Here is a 17,057-nt window from a genome sequence, read left to right as displayed (position 1 = left end):
TTAAAGCTTTCGGTGTTCCAAACCTAGCAAAAAGACGTTTTAAAAAGTTGACTACAACTCGTGCATCGTTAGTTGGAAGAGCTTGTGCTTCCGCCCATTTAGATACATAATCAATGGCAACGAGAATGTATAGATTATTATGAGATTTTGGAAATGGACCCATAAAGTCAATACCCCAAATGTCAAATACTTCACATACTTGAATGACATTTTGTGGCATTTCATCACGTTGACTTATTTTTCCTGCCCTTTGACAAGCATCACAGGATTTACAAAGAAGGTGTGCGTCTTTGAAAATTGTAGGCCAATAGAATCCAGCATCGTAAAATTTTCTTACTGTTAGTTGAGGCCCATAATGCCCTCCTTGAAAGGACCCGTTCATATACATTATAAACGATTCACAATAGTTGATTACATTGCGAGGTATTTGACCTCTATATGATACATTTTACAAACATTGCATTCGTTTTTAAAAGATAATCTTTCTTTACATCAAAAATTGATAGGCATGCATACCATTTCATAATATCCACTATCCAACTATAAATTGATTTAATAATAATCTTTGATAAACTCAATGATTCGAATGCAACGTTCTTCGAAATATGCTATGAAAGACTCCAAGTAATATCTTTAAAATGAGCAAATGCACAGCGGAAGATTTCTTTAACACCTGAGAATAAACATGCTTTAAAGTGTCAACCAAAAGGTTGGTGAGTTCATTAGTTTATCATAATCATTTATTTCTATCATTTTAATAGACCACAAGAATTTCCTTTCCAGTTCTCATAAATATACGTCCCATGCATAGAGACAAAAAAATAATCATTCATATGGTGAACACCTGGTAACCGACATTAACTAGATACATATAAGAATATCCCCTATCATTCTGGGATCCTCCTTCGGACATGATATAATTTCGAAGTACTAAAGCATCCGGTACTTTGGATGGGGTTTGTTAGGCCCAATAGATCTATCTTTAGAGTTCGCGTCAATTAGGGTGTCTGTTCCCTAATTCTTAGATTACCAGACTTAATAAAAAGGGACATATTCAATTTCGATCATTCAACCATATAATGTAGTTTCAATTACTTGTGTCTATTTCGTAAAACAGTTATAAAAACAGCGCATGTATTCTCAGTTCCAAAAATATATATTGCGAAAGCATTTAAAAAGGGAATAATGAAACTCACATACTGTATTTCGTAGTAAAAATACATATAACGTCATTGAACAAGTGCAAGGTTGGCCTCGGATTCACGAACCTAAATTAATTATATATATTTATGTGTTGGTCAATATTTTTCTAACAAATTAGGTCAAGTCATAGTGTACCACAATCCTAATGCTCGAGACTAATATGCAAAAGTCAACAAAAGTAAATTTGACTCAAAATAATTTCCAAAAATCTATACATGATTAATATATAGTTTAAATATCGTCGTTTTATATTTTTAAATATTTTTAAAAGATTTATTAGAGTAAATAATATAATTTATTTATTAATAAATAAAATTTTATATTATATTTATATAATAAAATATACTTTTATATATATTAAGTAATAAAATTTATAGGGTTCATTTAATATTATAAAGATAATATGATAGGTATTATTAAAGTAAGTTATTACACGTAGTTAAATATGTTTGTATCAAATATTTATTTGATAAAATAATATCTATAATGATAGTAAGTAAAAGTTGTATTATTTTGTAATAATAATTATTATTATAAAAATATCAATATTTATAATTACTAAGATGACATTATGATAAAATGATAATTCTAATTATGATAACTTTAATATTTACGATAATTTTTAATATTATCTTTAAAATAATAATTCTATTTAAAATAATAATAATAATAATGATATTTTATAGTAACAATGACATTTCTATTAAAATGATAATTTTTATTAAAATGATAGTTTTAATACTAACGATAATTTTAATAATAATAGTAATGATAAAAATAATAAGAACGATAATTTTATCTAAATCAATATCTTATAATATTTTAATTTCATCATGATACTCTTACCCATTATTTCCTAATCGTTTCGTTTAATAGCTTTTAATCGTCTTTTATATCGTGTTCGTAATAATGATAATAATAGTAATCAAAATAATTAGGTGTTACAAGTATTTGTTTTAATTACACTAATATTAATAATGATAGTTACTATAACATTATTAACGATAATACTAATAATTATCTTAATGATAATATAGTAATAATAATAATAACAATAACAATAACCATTTTTAAATAATGATATATATATTAATAATGATAATAATAATAATAATACCAATAATAATAATAATAATAATAATAATAATAATAATAATAATAATAATAATAATAATAATAATAATAATAATAATTGGATAATAATAATAATACTAATTATAACTTTAACGATAATAACGATAGTAACAATAATAAAAAATAACAATTTTTAATGATAAATCCTTTTATTGATAAAGATAATAATAATAATAATAATAATAAGATAAAACTAGAACGACGATAATAACGACGATAATAATGATCATTTTTAATAATAATACAAAAATTCGATGGACTATAACTTCAAATCCGTTCATCGAAATCATTCGATATCTAAATGAAAAGTTCTTAATTTTTCGCTAGTTTTCCAACGACATGCATATCTTATACCTTATCTCAGTCGCATATATAACTAATTCAGGATTCAACATAACTTAACTAAAGGCAATATCAAAAGTACAAACATGCATAATCCTATATACTCGAGCACTAGTCAGGGATACACTATTAGTATGTAAAAGTTAAATTATGAGTACTCACGTATCAATATTGAGATTCAATATTGCAGGAAAGGTACGTAGACGCAACGGAGATGATAAACACTATATTGATCTCACGAGCATACCCATGAACCATACCCAATCACCTCCATAGCTATAACCCATAATTTCCTTAATCCAATCCCACTCGAAAAACAATTTCGAAATCACTCGGACAGCACTCTGACGTAATATTTTATGTATACTAATAATATTTTGAAATAATACGGAGTAAATATATATATGTAAATCTATTGAGAAAGTTTAGAGAAAAATATTTTCAAGTTTCTTATGAAATAATGAAACCTATTGAATTCTATTTATAATAGATTTTTGAATTATTAAAGTGAATTATTAAAGTATGAATTATTAAAGTGAATTATTAAAGTATGAATTATTAAAGTGAATTATTAAAGTATGAATTATTAAAGTAAATTATTAAAGTATGAATTACTAAAGTGAATTATTAAAGTTAAAGTAAAGTAAAAATAAAGTAAAGGTAAAATTTAAGTATAGTAAAAGTATAAAACTATGTACGCATAATACGCGTATAAATATATATAATATTAATTTAAATCGTTATATATATTTAATAAAATAAAATATAAATATCGTTATCTTTATCATATTGGTTAAGTAATGAGTTGTCAAAAGTGGTTCTAGATATTTATAAAAGTTATATACGTTTTAATAATAAAGTTCTTTTTAAACTGAAAACATTTTTGTACGTTTGAAACTAAATCAAATAAATATAATAATTTTGTTTTCCAAAACCAAATATATTTTTAAGAATCATTTTGTTTAAAGGTTAAAATAATGGAAATCGTTATATCATAAAATGTTTTAGAAAAGTAGAATCATATATATTCATAATAGGTTTCAAGTTTTTAAATTACAGTTTGTTGGTGAAGCATGGGATAAAGTTCAAAGGTTAAATAAACGTATGAAATCATCTTAATGAAAAATGTCGAGTTACATAACTTGTCGATATCCAACATCTAAGTTATTTACACTTCACGTTCTTACTTATAAACCACTTTACCATTTTCCGAATGTTGTCAAAAAGAATTGATTTCTTAAATCACAGTGAATCTCATAACATAGACCCGTAATCATATTATAATGTATCTGATAAATCAATCATTTGATATTATCTTCTAATTCCATCGATAAACATATTGAAACAAATACGTTCATGTAAAGTATTATACGTTTAATACTTTATTAATATTCTCAAGTTATAATATATATATATATATATATATATATATATATATATATATATATATATATATATATATATATATATATATATATATATATATATATATATATATATATATATATATATATATATATATATATACATATTTATTTATATATAACGGTTCGTGAATCGTCAGAATTTGGTCGAGGTTATAATGAATGTATGAACACAATTTAAAATTCTTGAGATTTAACTTAACAAACTTTGCTTATCGTGTCGGAATAATATAAAGATAAAGTTTAAATTTGGTTGGAAATTTCCGGGTTGTCACAGTACCTACCCGTTAAAGAAATTTCGTCCCGAAATTTGAGTGGAAAGGTCGTGAATGATAATAAGTATGTTTTCGTGGTGCATACAGGCTGAAAATTAGAGTTTTATCATCAGCGAATAATTTGGATAAACAATCCATTTATATGAAGAGTACGAATGAAGCTAACATAGAAGAGTGAAATGAGTAAGTGTAGATTCATCTTATCATTTGACGTAGATATGATTGATTTCCAGATTTTAAGGGATTTGAAGAAAATCTTTGTAATAAGATTTGATTCTCCGGTAACAAAAGGAATTAGGATCTGCTTTAAATGCGATCGTCCATTTTAATTCTTCTGTCGGAGATTTTCTTATAAATTCACCTCCTTCATTTTCTTCCAACTCACACCTTCTGTTGATGCATTTTATGCAAGTCCCTAGACATCTACCCACGTCCATTGCAGGTACAACAGTTTACAAGCCACCATGATCGTTCGTTATTATCCTATCCATGTTTGTATGTGGTTACAGCAACTGCAGGAACGAGATTTGGATGTTTGACTATGTTAGACTTAGTCAGACATCCGAGTGAAGCCTCACTCGTACGGCTGACAGGCTCATACGCACGGTTGATGCTGAGCTAAGTCACAATTACAACCTAAATGAGAAGACACGAGTGAGTGATCACCCGTACGGCTGATGAAGCCAACTCGTATGTGAGATGGATGAATCGTACGGGTGAGTCAACGGCAGGGGTATATAAAGTCTTATGTTCTTCATTTTAGGTTAAGAATCTCATTTGTTACACACACTCAGATCTGGTGAGCTCCTCCGATTCTCTCTCAACCCAAATCACCCAGGTGGTGAATAATAGCTCTAGGTGTTGATCTAATCACACTTAATTTAGTTGTGGTATGACTAAATTAATCCCAAAAAGCTTAACCTATTCACTAGAGGGTTTGATTCACTTATTCCGTCATTATGTGAGTTAAATCTGTTGATTTCTAAGTTCCTAGTCATGTTTCATCACCTTCTATTCTTTCCCCCTCAACTCATATTTTAAAGTATTCATCAATATGCTCCATCCAGTTCTGATTCTCGATATACTTATAACTTTCATATCGGTCATTCTTCTTTTTCATCTACCGCCGGAAGAATCTATTTACTTCTACTATACTCTTGGGTTTATAGTGTTTCTAGTTCTCCCGTGTCTTTATATTGCTATATGCATCGATATATATGGTTTATAATTTTTGGTTTGTCGTTGGGCTTTATATCTTCCCTTATATTTCAAAGTCTCTGTTTCTATCTTCTATAATCATTGTCATCCATAGTTAATGCTCTCTTTTATTTGCTGCAATTTATACCCCAATTTCTATTTCGGAGTTTTGTCCTTTCTTTTCTTCTTCTTGCGATTAAGCACCGCTTGTAATGGTCCAGAATTCATAGATATGAATTTCGGAATGAACATTGTTAATGTTCTAGGAAGGAAATTGTGATGGCACGATCTTGACTTGTCAAATTACTAGAATACCTTGGAAAAGGCCGAATCATCAAGAAATATTTTCTTGATATTTTAGAGGTTAAATAGAATACAAGAGTCGTATAACATGGCACATGATGATGTTATGATGTGTGAATCATCACGTTCTATTTAGAAACTCAGCATGAATTACTGTAATATAATCACGTTGATCAAGTGTCATTATATTATACTAACTCATGCTTCAGTTTCCAATACTACTTCAAAAACATTCATATTTTAAACTCAAAGGTTTACAGAGTATAGGAACTAAACAGTTTCCTTTTTGATGTAATACAGATAGCGCAAAGAGATAAATGATTCCAGATAAGAATAGTTATGGAAATATCTTCAGAAATATGGAGGATATTTATAATGAAAGATACGATGATATCTTAGAATTTCTAATATCAGAGGATGATGAAGAATATTGTCTGTAAGGGTTTAGTGTCAGGAGCAAGGTATTCGTTAATGACTTCAGCAGACACTGAATCATTTGGATTCTTTGAAGGCAGGTTCAGTCTTTGTGATTTGTCCACAGCCTCCTTCATACTTTGCTCAATTCGTTTTCCAGTTCCAAAACTTCTCTATTTCTGAGCTTTATTAATACACTAATCTTTATCATCAAACTTTTTACTGCTAAGGTCGTTTATAGTTTTTGTTGCTTCATCAGCGTTTCGAGAACTAGTTCGCGGTTCAGAGTGTTTTTCAGAAACTTCACATTCGAAGTATGTAAGCCTTGGAAATAGACGTTATGTATAACTGTTGGCGTCAACATGCTGTGAGATTTCACAATACTGATTGCTAATTCCCAATGATTCGTATAGCAATTCTCTTTACAAGAGGCAGATGAGTAAATGATGAGGTTTCGATAAATATAAAGATTCTTCGGAATGCCCAAGATCAGTGAAGTTATTGGTAAGTTTATTGCTAATGTGGTAGAATATGAAAGGTTCTCCGGTAACAAAAGGGTAATCACATATATCAAAATTATGATAAGGCTACTCCGAATGAAAAAATTGAAGTTGTCTTGTTGGAGCTGTGATATAATTTGCTACTTTGCAAAGGAATTGCAAGGTTATTTTGGCTAATAAATGCCAAAAGATCTAACACATATATGTGTTGAATTATGACTTTGGTTTCGAGAGCTTTTTAAGTACATAACTGTGGGTAATATGTGGTTAGATCATCATCTCGATTGCTCATTATTTGAAGTGTCTTCAGAGATTTTCGAAGGGTTTGAACACAGATTGTAATCGTTTGTATACATTTGATGTTCTAACACACTTTTGAAGTCAAAGTATAGCTTTGAAAGATGTAGGAATCTAAAAATGATGGTACCGGTTATATCTCGAATTGAATTCTGAGATTTTAAAATCAGAATATGTAATTGGGTTTGAATGAGTACGGTTGTTTTGATTTCTATGAAAGAATGTATATTATTGTGAAAGTAGGAAGTATAATTGATAATTTGCTTAATCTGATTCGAAGAATGTAACATATTAATTGTGAATTTATATATATCTCTCGGGTATTACCTACCCGTTAAAAAATTTTCACAATTAATATTTTGTACATAAGAATTTTATTACAGTCTTTATGAAAATATATATGTATATATTCTCCTCAGATGTAACATAGATTTTAATGAGTTAATACTAAATTAAACTCATTCGATTTACGGTTGAAACTAGAATTGAATAATTCCTTGAAGGCTTTAGAGGTTACATAAGTATTTCTTCAATAATATTGAAATTATGAATCAATACTTCGTTATTTGTTGAGATGTGATGTTGGTTTTCGTTAAATTCTTGTGAACTTCGCAAAGTACGAATGATGTTATCTGAAAATTTTCGGTTACATCAATGATGAAGTGTAAAATCAAATATATACTTGATTTATTAGGAATTGGAACTTGTTGAATTGAGACAGAGATTGTAGTTAACGATGGTTAAGTTGCGGGCGAGGGACATACATTATTGCATATTTGTAATATGAATTAACCGAGTAGTTAAGATTCACACACAATAGCTTAGCACAGAAAGATTTATTTTTTTATTTCAAAAATATATATATATATATATATATATATATATATATATATATATATATATATATATATATATATATATATATATATATATATATATATATATATATATATATATATATATATATATATATATATATATATATATATATATATATATATAAAATATATATATAATTTCTTCAGAGGGAATGAGTTAATTCTTCATAACTTGTTGATACAATATACACGTTATTGATTCGTAATGATGTCCACAGTGATTCTTGAACTGACGGAGTTTGTGATGTTATAGGTGTTGTTGATTCTGATGTTGACTGTACTGACGATGCTGGTGACGTTGACGGTACTGTTGATGCTGTTGGTAAAACAAGTTTAACTTGTTAATCACACACCATTTTTGTCAGGGTTTCTACTCTTCCTTCTATCATTTTGGTTCGCTTAACTGATTTATGGTTAGGGTTAGATTAGATAATCTCTAAGACTTTAGAGATTATATAATCGCCGCGGAATGTTTCTCCAATGAAGTTATGAATTAATACTTCATCAGTTATTGTTGTTGGTACTCCTTGAGATCTATGGTGCGTATGACGTTGATGCTCGTGGGACAGATTGTGAAGTTGAGGTTTACAACGCGGTTGTGGTTGGAGGTGGTAATGGTACTGTTGGCGTTGATGATGGTGGTACTGGTTATGCTGCTGGTGCTGCTGCTGGTGTTTGTAATCTCTGCACCATATTCTCCAAAGCCACTACCCGAGCGCGAATTTTGTTGACTTCTTCTATTATTCCAGGATGATTGTCAGTCGGAACGAGCGGATAAATAAAATCTAGAATTTGATGTAGTATATAATCGTGACGAGATACCCTGGAAATGAGAGAGAAAATGGTGTCTCTAACAGGTTCGCCGGTAAGTACTTCAGGTTCTTCGCCAAGAGGGCAATGTGGTAGATGGAAAGGATCGCCTTCTTCTTGTTTCCAATGATTGAGGAGGCTACGAATCCATCCCCAATTCATCCAGAATAGGTGATGACTGATTGGTTGATCCATTCCGGTCACACTGCTTTCGGAGCTTGAGTGAGATTCCATTTCGGAATCCGAGTGACTTGAACTGATGACAAATTCCATTTCGTACGATTGGATAAAGGATTTTCGATATAAAATGATTTTTCGGCTATCGGGTGGTATTCTATTTACATAGGATATCTATATATAGAGATCAAAAGATTTCATAGATTACGGAGGAATTTGCGGGATATGTCAGGCAAAGTTTAAAGTAACAGATACGATAAGATATGATTTAGCAGATACGCCAAGATATGAATTTTTGTCTATACACTACTCATGCAATTAATGTAGCAAGATGTGTCTAGACTAATAATGATAAGCAGGTAATTTCCTATGGATGATAAGCAGATGATTTCCGACTAGAAATGATAAGCAAGACTTTTGACATGCAGACATGGTCGAAGTCCAGACTCACTAATGCATCCTAACGACTTATCAGTTAGACACACTAATGCATATCTGGTTCGCTAAGACTACCGCTCTGATACCAACTGAAAGGACCCGTTCATATACATTATAAACGATTCACAATAGTTGATTACATTGCGAGGTATTTGACCTCTATATGATACATTTTACAAACATTGCATTCATTTTTAAAAGACAATCTTTCTTTACATCAAAAATTGATAGGCATGCATACCATTTCATAATATCCACTATCCAACTATAAATTGATTTAATAATAATAATCTTTGATAAACTCAATGACTCGAATGCAACGTTCTTCGAAATATGCTATGAAAGACTCCAAGTAATATCTTTAAAATGAGCAAATGCACAGCGGAAGATTTCTTTAACACCTGAGAATAAACATGCTTTAAAGTGTCAACCAAAAGGTTGGTGAGTTCATTAGTTTATCATAATCATTTATTTCCATCATTTTAATAGACCACAAGAATTTCCTTTCCAGTTCTCATAAATATACGTCCCATGCATAGAGACAAAAAAAAATAATCATTCATATGGTGAACACCTGGTAACTGACATTAACTAGATACATATAAGAATATCCCCTATCATTCCGGGATCCTCCTTCGGACATGATATAATTTCGAAGTACTAAAGCATCCGGTACTTTGGATGGGGTTTGTTAGGCCCAATAGATCTATCTTTAGAGTTCGCGTCAATTAGGGTGTCTGTTCCCTAATTCTTAGATTACCAGACTTAATAAAAAGGGACATATTCGATTTCGATCATTCAACCATATAATGTAGTTTCAATTACTTGTGTCTATTTCGTAAAACAGTTATGAAAACAGCGCATGTATTCTCAGTCCCCAAAATATATATTGCGAAAGCATTTAAAAAGGGAATAATGAAACTTACATACTGTATTTCGTAGTAAAAATACATATAACGTCATTGAACAAGTGCAAGGTTGGCCTCTGATTCACGAACCTAAATTAATTATATATATTTATGTGTTGGTCAATATTTGTCTAACAAATTAGGTCAAGTCATAGTGTACCACAATCCTAATGCTCGAGACTAATATGCAAAAGTCAACAAAAGTAAATTTGACTCAAAATAATTTCCAAAAATCTATACATGATTAATATATAGTTTAAATATCGTCGTTTTATATTTTTAAATATTTTTAAAAGATTTATTAGAGTAAATAATATAATTTATTTATTAATAAATAAAATTTTATATTATATTTATATAATAAAATATACTTTTATATATATTAAGTAATAAAATTTATAGGGTTCATTTAATATTATAAAGATAATATGATAGGTATTATTAAAGTAAGTTATTACACGTAGTAAAATATGTTTGTATCAAATATTTATTTGATAAAATAATATCTATAATGATAGTAAGTAAAAGTTGTATTATTTTGTAATAATAATTATTATTATAAAAATATCAATATTTATAATTACTAAGATGACATTATGATAAAACGATAATTCTAATTATGATAACTTTAATATTTACGATAATTTTTAATATTATCTTTAAAATAATAATTCTATTTAAAATAATAATAATAATAATAATAATGATATTTTAAAGTAACAATGACATTTCTATTAAAATGATAATTTTTATTAAAATGATAGTTTTAATAATAACGATAATTTTAATAATAATAGTAATGATAAAAATAATAAGAACGATAATTTTATCTAAATCAATATCTTATAATATTTTAATTTCATCATGATACTCTTACCCATTATTTCCTAATCGTTTCGTTTAATAGCTTTTAATCGTCTTTTATATCGTGTTCGTAATAATGATAATAATAGTAATCAAAATAATTAGGTGTTACAAATATTTGTTTTAATTACACTAATATTAATAATGATAGTTACTATAACATTATTAACGATAATACTAATAATTATCTTAATGATAATATAGTAATAATAATAATAACAATAACAATAACCATTTTTAAATAATGATATATTTATTAATAATGATAATAATAATAATAATAATACTAATTATAACTTTAACGATAATAACGATAGTAACAATAATAAAAAATAACAATTTTTAATGATAAATCCTTTTATTGATAAAGATAATAATAATAATAATAATAAGATAAAACTAGAACGACGATAATAACGACGATAATAATGATCATTTTTAATAATAATACAAAAATTCGATGGACTATAACTTCAAATCCGTTCATCGAAATCATTCGATATCTAAATGAAAAGTTCTTAATTTTTCGCTAGCTTTCCAACGACATGCATATCTTATACCTTATCTCAGTCGCATATATAACTAATTCAGGATTCAACATAACCTAACTAAAGGCAATATCAAAAGTACAAACATGCATAATCCTATATACTCGAGCACTAGTCAGGGATACACTATTAGTATGTAAAAGTTAAATTATGAGTACTCACGTATCAATATTGAGATTCAATATTGCAGGAAAGGTACGTAGACGCAACAGAGATGATAAACACTATATTGATCTCACGAGCATACCCATGAACCATACCCAATCACCTCCATAGCTATAACCCATAATTTCCTTAATCCAATCCCACTCGAAAAACAATTTCGAAATCACTCGGACGGCACTCTGACGTAATATTTTATGTATACTAATAATATCTTGAAATAATACGGAGTAAATATATATATGTAAATCTATTGAGAGAGTTTAGAGAAAAATATTTTCAAGTTTCTTATGAAATAATGAAACCTATTGAATTCTATTTATAATAGATTTTTGAATTATTAAAGTGAATTATTAAAGTATGAATTATTAAAGTGAATTATTAAAGTATGAATTATTAAAGTGAATTATTAAAGTATGAATTATTAAAGTGAATTATTAAAGTATGAATTATTAAAGTAAATTATTAAAGTATGAATTACTAAAGTGAATTATTAAAGTTAAAGTAAAGTAAAAATAAAGTAAAGGTAAAATTTAAGTATAGTAAAAGTATAAAACTATGTACGCATAATACGCGTATAAATATATATAATATTAATTTAAATCGTTATATATATTTAATAAAATAAAATATAAATATCGTTATCTTTATCATACTGGTTAAGTAATGAGTTGTCAAAAGTGGTTCTAAATATTTATAAAAGTTATATACGTTTTAATAATAAAGTTCTTTTTAAACTGAAAACATTTTTGTACGTTTGAAACTAAATCAAATAAATATAATAATTTTGTTTTCCAAAACCAAATATATTTTTAAGAATCATTTTGTTTAAAGGTTAAAATAATGGAAATCATTATATCATAAAATGTTTTAGAAAAGTAGAATCATATATATTCATAATAGGTTTCAAGTTTTTAAATTACAGTTTGTTGGTGAAGCATGGGATAAAGTTCAAAGGTTAAATAAACGTATGAAATCATCTTAATGAAAAATGTCGAGTTACATAACTTGTCGATATCCAACATCTAAGTTATTTACACTTCACGTTCTTACTTATAAACCACTTTACCATTTTCCGAATGTTGTCAAAAAGAATAGATTTCTTAAATCACAGTGAATCTCATAACATAGACCCGTAATCATATCATAATGTATCTGATAAATCAATCATTTGATATTGTCTTCTAATTCCATCGATAAACATATTGAAACAAATACGTTCATGTAAAGTATTATACGTTTAATACTTTATTAATATTCTCAAGTTATAATATATATATATATACATATATATATATATACATATTTATTTATATATAACGGTTCGTGAATCGTTGGAATTTGGTCGAGGTTATAATGAATGTATGAACACAATTTAAAATTCTTGAGATTTAACTTAACAAACTTTGCTTATCGTGTCGGAATAATATAAAGATAAAGTTTAAATTTGGTTGGAAATTTCCGGGTTGTCACACTCCTATTGGTCCTGTGTGACAATGGTTTAAGATTTGACTAGCTTCATCTCCGAATACACATCGGCGTATTATTCCATCAGGACAACTTTTAAACAAATGTGGATCTTCCCAGAAATAGTGTTTTATATCACTAAAGAATTTCTTTCGTTTTTGGTACGACAATCATTTTTCAAGGAATCCACATACTAAGTAGTTTGCATAGTCTGCAAACCACGGAATTTCATTATAATCTATCTTCAATAGATATTCATCAGGAAAGTTGTCTTGTATGGCCGATTCATTTAGAACTTCTAATTCAGGATTTTTAAGACGAGAAAGATGATCGGCGGCGAGATTTTCTGCTCCCTTTTTGTCTCGGATTTCAATATCGAACTCTTGTAAGAGTAAGATCCAACGAATTAATCGTGGTTTAGCATCTTGTTTCGAAAATGGGTATCTAAGAGCAGAATGGTCGGTATAGACCACCGTTTTAGCTAGAACGAGATATGAACGAAATTTGTCCAAAGCAAAGACAATAGCAAGGAGTTCTTTTTCAGTAGTTGTGTAATTCGTTTGTGCTCCTTGTAACGTCTTACTAGCATAATAAATAGGTTGAAATCGTTTTTTAATCCTTTGTCCTAAAACGGCTCCCATTGCAAAATCACTTGCATCGCACATTAGTTCAAACGGTAGATTCCAATTTGGTGTTATCATGATCGGCGCATTAGTGAGTTTTTCTTTAAGAATATTAAAAGATTTGATGCATTCATCTGAAAAGATAAATGGAGCATCTTTTTCTAGGAGTTTATTCATAGGAGTGGCAATTTTAGAAAAATCTTTTATGAAACGTCTGTAAAAACCGGCATGCCCTAGAAAACTCCTAACTCCTCTAACATTGGTGGGATATGGAAGTTTAGCAATTACATCTACTTTAGCTCTATCCACTTTAATTCCTTCTTTTGAAATTTTATGACCAAGAACGATGCCTTCTTTAACCATGAAATGGCATTTCTCCCAATTAAGTACTAGATTTGATTATTCGCATCTAATAAGCATTCGTTCAAGATTAACTAGACATGATTTAAAAGTATCACCGAAGACTGAAAAGTCATCCATGAAAACTTCCATGCATTCTTCTATCATGTCGTGAAAAATCGCCATCATGCACCTTTGAAAGGTTGCAGGGGCGTTGCAAAGTCCAAATGGCATGCATTTGTAAGCAAAAGTACCATAAGGGCACGTGAATGTGGTTTTCTCTTGTTCCTCGGGTGCTATTGGAATTTGAAAATATCCGGAAAAACCATCAAGAAAACAATAGTAACTATTTTCGGCTAATCTTTCCAACATTTGATCAATGAAAGGTAAGGGAAAGTGATCTTTTCTGGTGGCGTCATTTAATTTTCTATAATCAATATATACACGCCATCCTGTTACAGTCCTAGTAGGAATAAGCTCATTTTTCTCATTTGTGATGACAGTCATGCCACCCTTCTTAGGTACGCATTGAACTGGGCTTACCCATGGACTATCAGAAATTGGATAAATTAAACCTGCATCTAGCAGTTTAATAACTTCTTTCTTAACAACATCTTGCATATTAGGATTTAGTCTTCGTTGGCGTTGCACATACGTTTTATGACCTTCTTCCATAAGGATTTTATGTGTGCAATACGAAGGAATTATTCCTTTAATATCATGAATTTTCCATGCAATAGCTGGTTTATGAGCTTTTAGCACAGAAATGAGTTAGATTTTTCATTTTCAGTAAGAGAAGACGATATTATTACAGGTAATTCACATTCACCATGTAAATAAGCATATTCCAAATGGTTTGGAAGTGGCTTTAACTCTAATGTCGGTGGTTCTTCTATCGATGATTTATATCGATATCTGTCTTCTTCTTTTAGCATTTGAATTTCTTCTGTTGTTGGTTCATATCCATTAGCCATAAGTGTAGCTAACATTTCAGATTCATCAATTGGTTCAGTTCCTTCTCCTAAAGAACATTCTCCTGTTCCTTGTAATTCTGGAAATTCTTCTAACAATTCTACATGTGAATCTATAGTTTGAATATAATAACATGAATCATCTGCAGATTGCGGTTGTTGCATTGCTCTATCAACAGAAAAGGTAACACTCTCGTCCTCTATACTTAGGGTCAGTTTCTTACCAAACACATCTATTATTGCTTTAGCCGTGTTTAAGAATGGTCTTCCTAATATGAGAGGTACTCGAGAATCTTCTTCCATGTCCAGAATAACAAAATCTACTGGAAATACTAAAGTACCAACTTTAACTAGCATGTTCTCTATTATCCCTCTAGGATATTTTAATGATCGATCGGCTAGTTGTATGCTTATTCGTGTTGGTTTCAATTCTCCAAGGTCTAGTTTGGCGTATAGTGAATATGGCATTAGATTTATACTAGTACCTAAGTCTACCAATGCTTCTATTGAACTAAGACTACCCAGAAAACATGGAATTGTGAAACTTCCTGGATCAGATAATTTTTCTGGTATCTTATTCAATAGCACTGCAGAACAATTAGCATTCATAGTAACAGCCGAGAGTTCTTCCATTTTCTTTCTATTCGTGATTAAATCTTTCAAGAATTTAGCATATCTAGGCATTCCTGAAATCACATCAATGAAAGGAAGATTGACATTTATCTGTTTAAACATATCCAAGAATTTGGATTGCTCGGCTTCAAGTCTCTCTTTTTTCATTTTACTCAGGTAAGGAAGTGGTGGTTGGTATGGTTTAACATAAGGTTTAGCCTTAACTGTGTTATCTTCATTAACCTTTTCAACTACCGGTTCTTTTTCCTTATCTTGATCAGATTGTGGTTCTTGTGGAGTAGGAATAGCTTCATCAGAAATTATAGGTATTTCAGGTGGTTTAAGTGTAATACCACTTCTTGTGGTAATGGCTTTAGCTGTTTCATTCCGGGGTTAGCATTTGTATCACTAGGTAGACTTTCCGGTTTTCTTTCACCTATCAACCTTGCTATGTTGCTTACTTCTTGTTCCAGATTTTGAATAGAAGCTTGTTGATTTCTAAATGCTTGAGCATTTTGTTCTTTGGTTTGTTTTTGAGATGTGAAAAACTGAGTTTGAGATTCAACTAGCTTTGACATCATATCTTCTAAATTTGGATTTTTATCATCAGTTTGTGGTGGTTTATTTTGAAAATTAGGTCTTTGCTGATTGTAAGTATTATTGGATACTTGTTGATTGCTAGGACCTTGTTGGTTGTTGTATGGAACTTTTCGATTATAATTCTGGTTTTGATTGTAGATTGGTCTTGGCGGTTGATAATAATTCTGATAATTATTTCCAGGCCTTTGGTTTATGTATGAAACATTCTCTCTTTGTTCCATTTTTAGTTCAATATTGAGACAATCTTTTGTTAAATGTGGTCCTCCACACTATTCACAACTAATTCGTATTGAGTGAATATCTTTAGTCATCTTTTCCATTCGTCTTTCGACAGCATCTATCTTTGCAGAAATGGAATCTAAGTCATGGCTAGAATCGGCTCTAGCTGCTTTAGATGATCTAACGATATCTTTTTCTTGGTGCCACTCATGTGAGTGGGAAGCAGTGTTATCAATAATTTTGTAAGCATCAGTTGCGGTTTTCTTCATAATGGAACCACCAGCTACTATATCGATGTCTTTTCTTGTAGTGATGTCGCATCCTTGGTAGAATATTTGTACTATTTGACAAG

This window comes from Rutidosis leptorrhynchoides, chromosome 5 (assembly GCF_046630445.1).
Source record: "Rutidosis leptorrhynchoides isolate AG116_Rl617_1_P2 chromosome 5, CSIRO_AGI_Rlap_v1, whole genome shotgun sequence".
Classification (NCBI taxonomy): domain Eukaryota; kingdom Viridiplantae; phylum Streptophyta; class Magnoliopsida; order Asterales; family Asteraceae; genus Rutidosis; species Rutidosis leptorrhynchoides.
Note: the sequence above shows the minus strand (reverse complement) of the source record.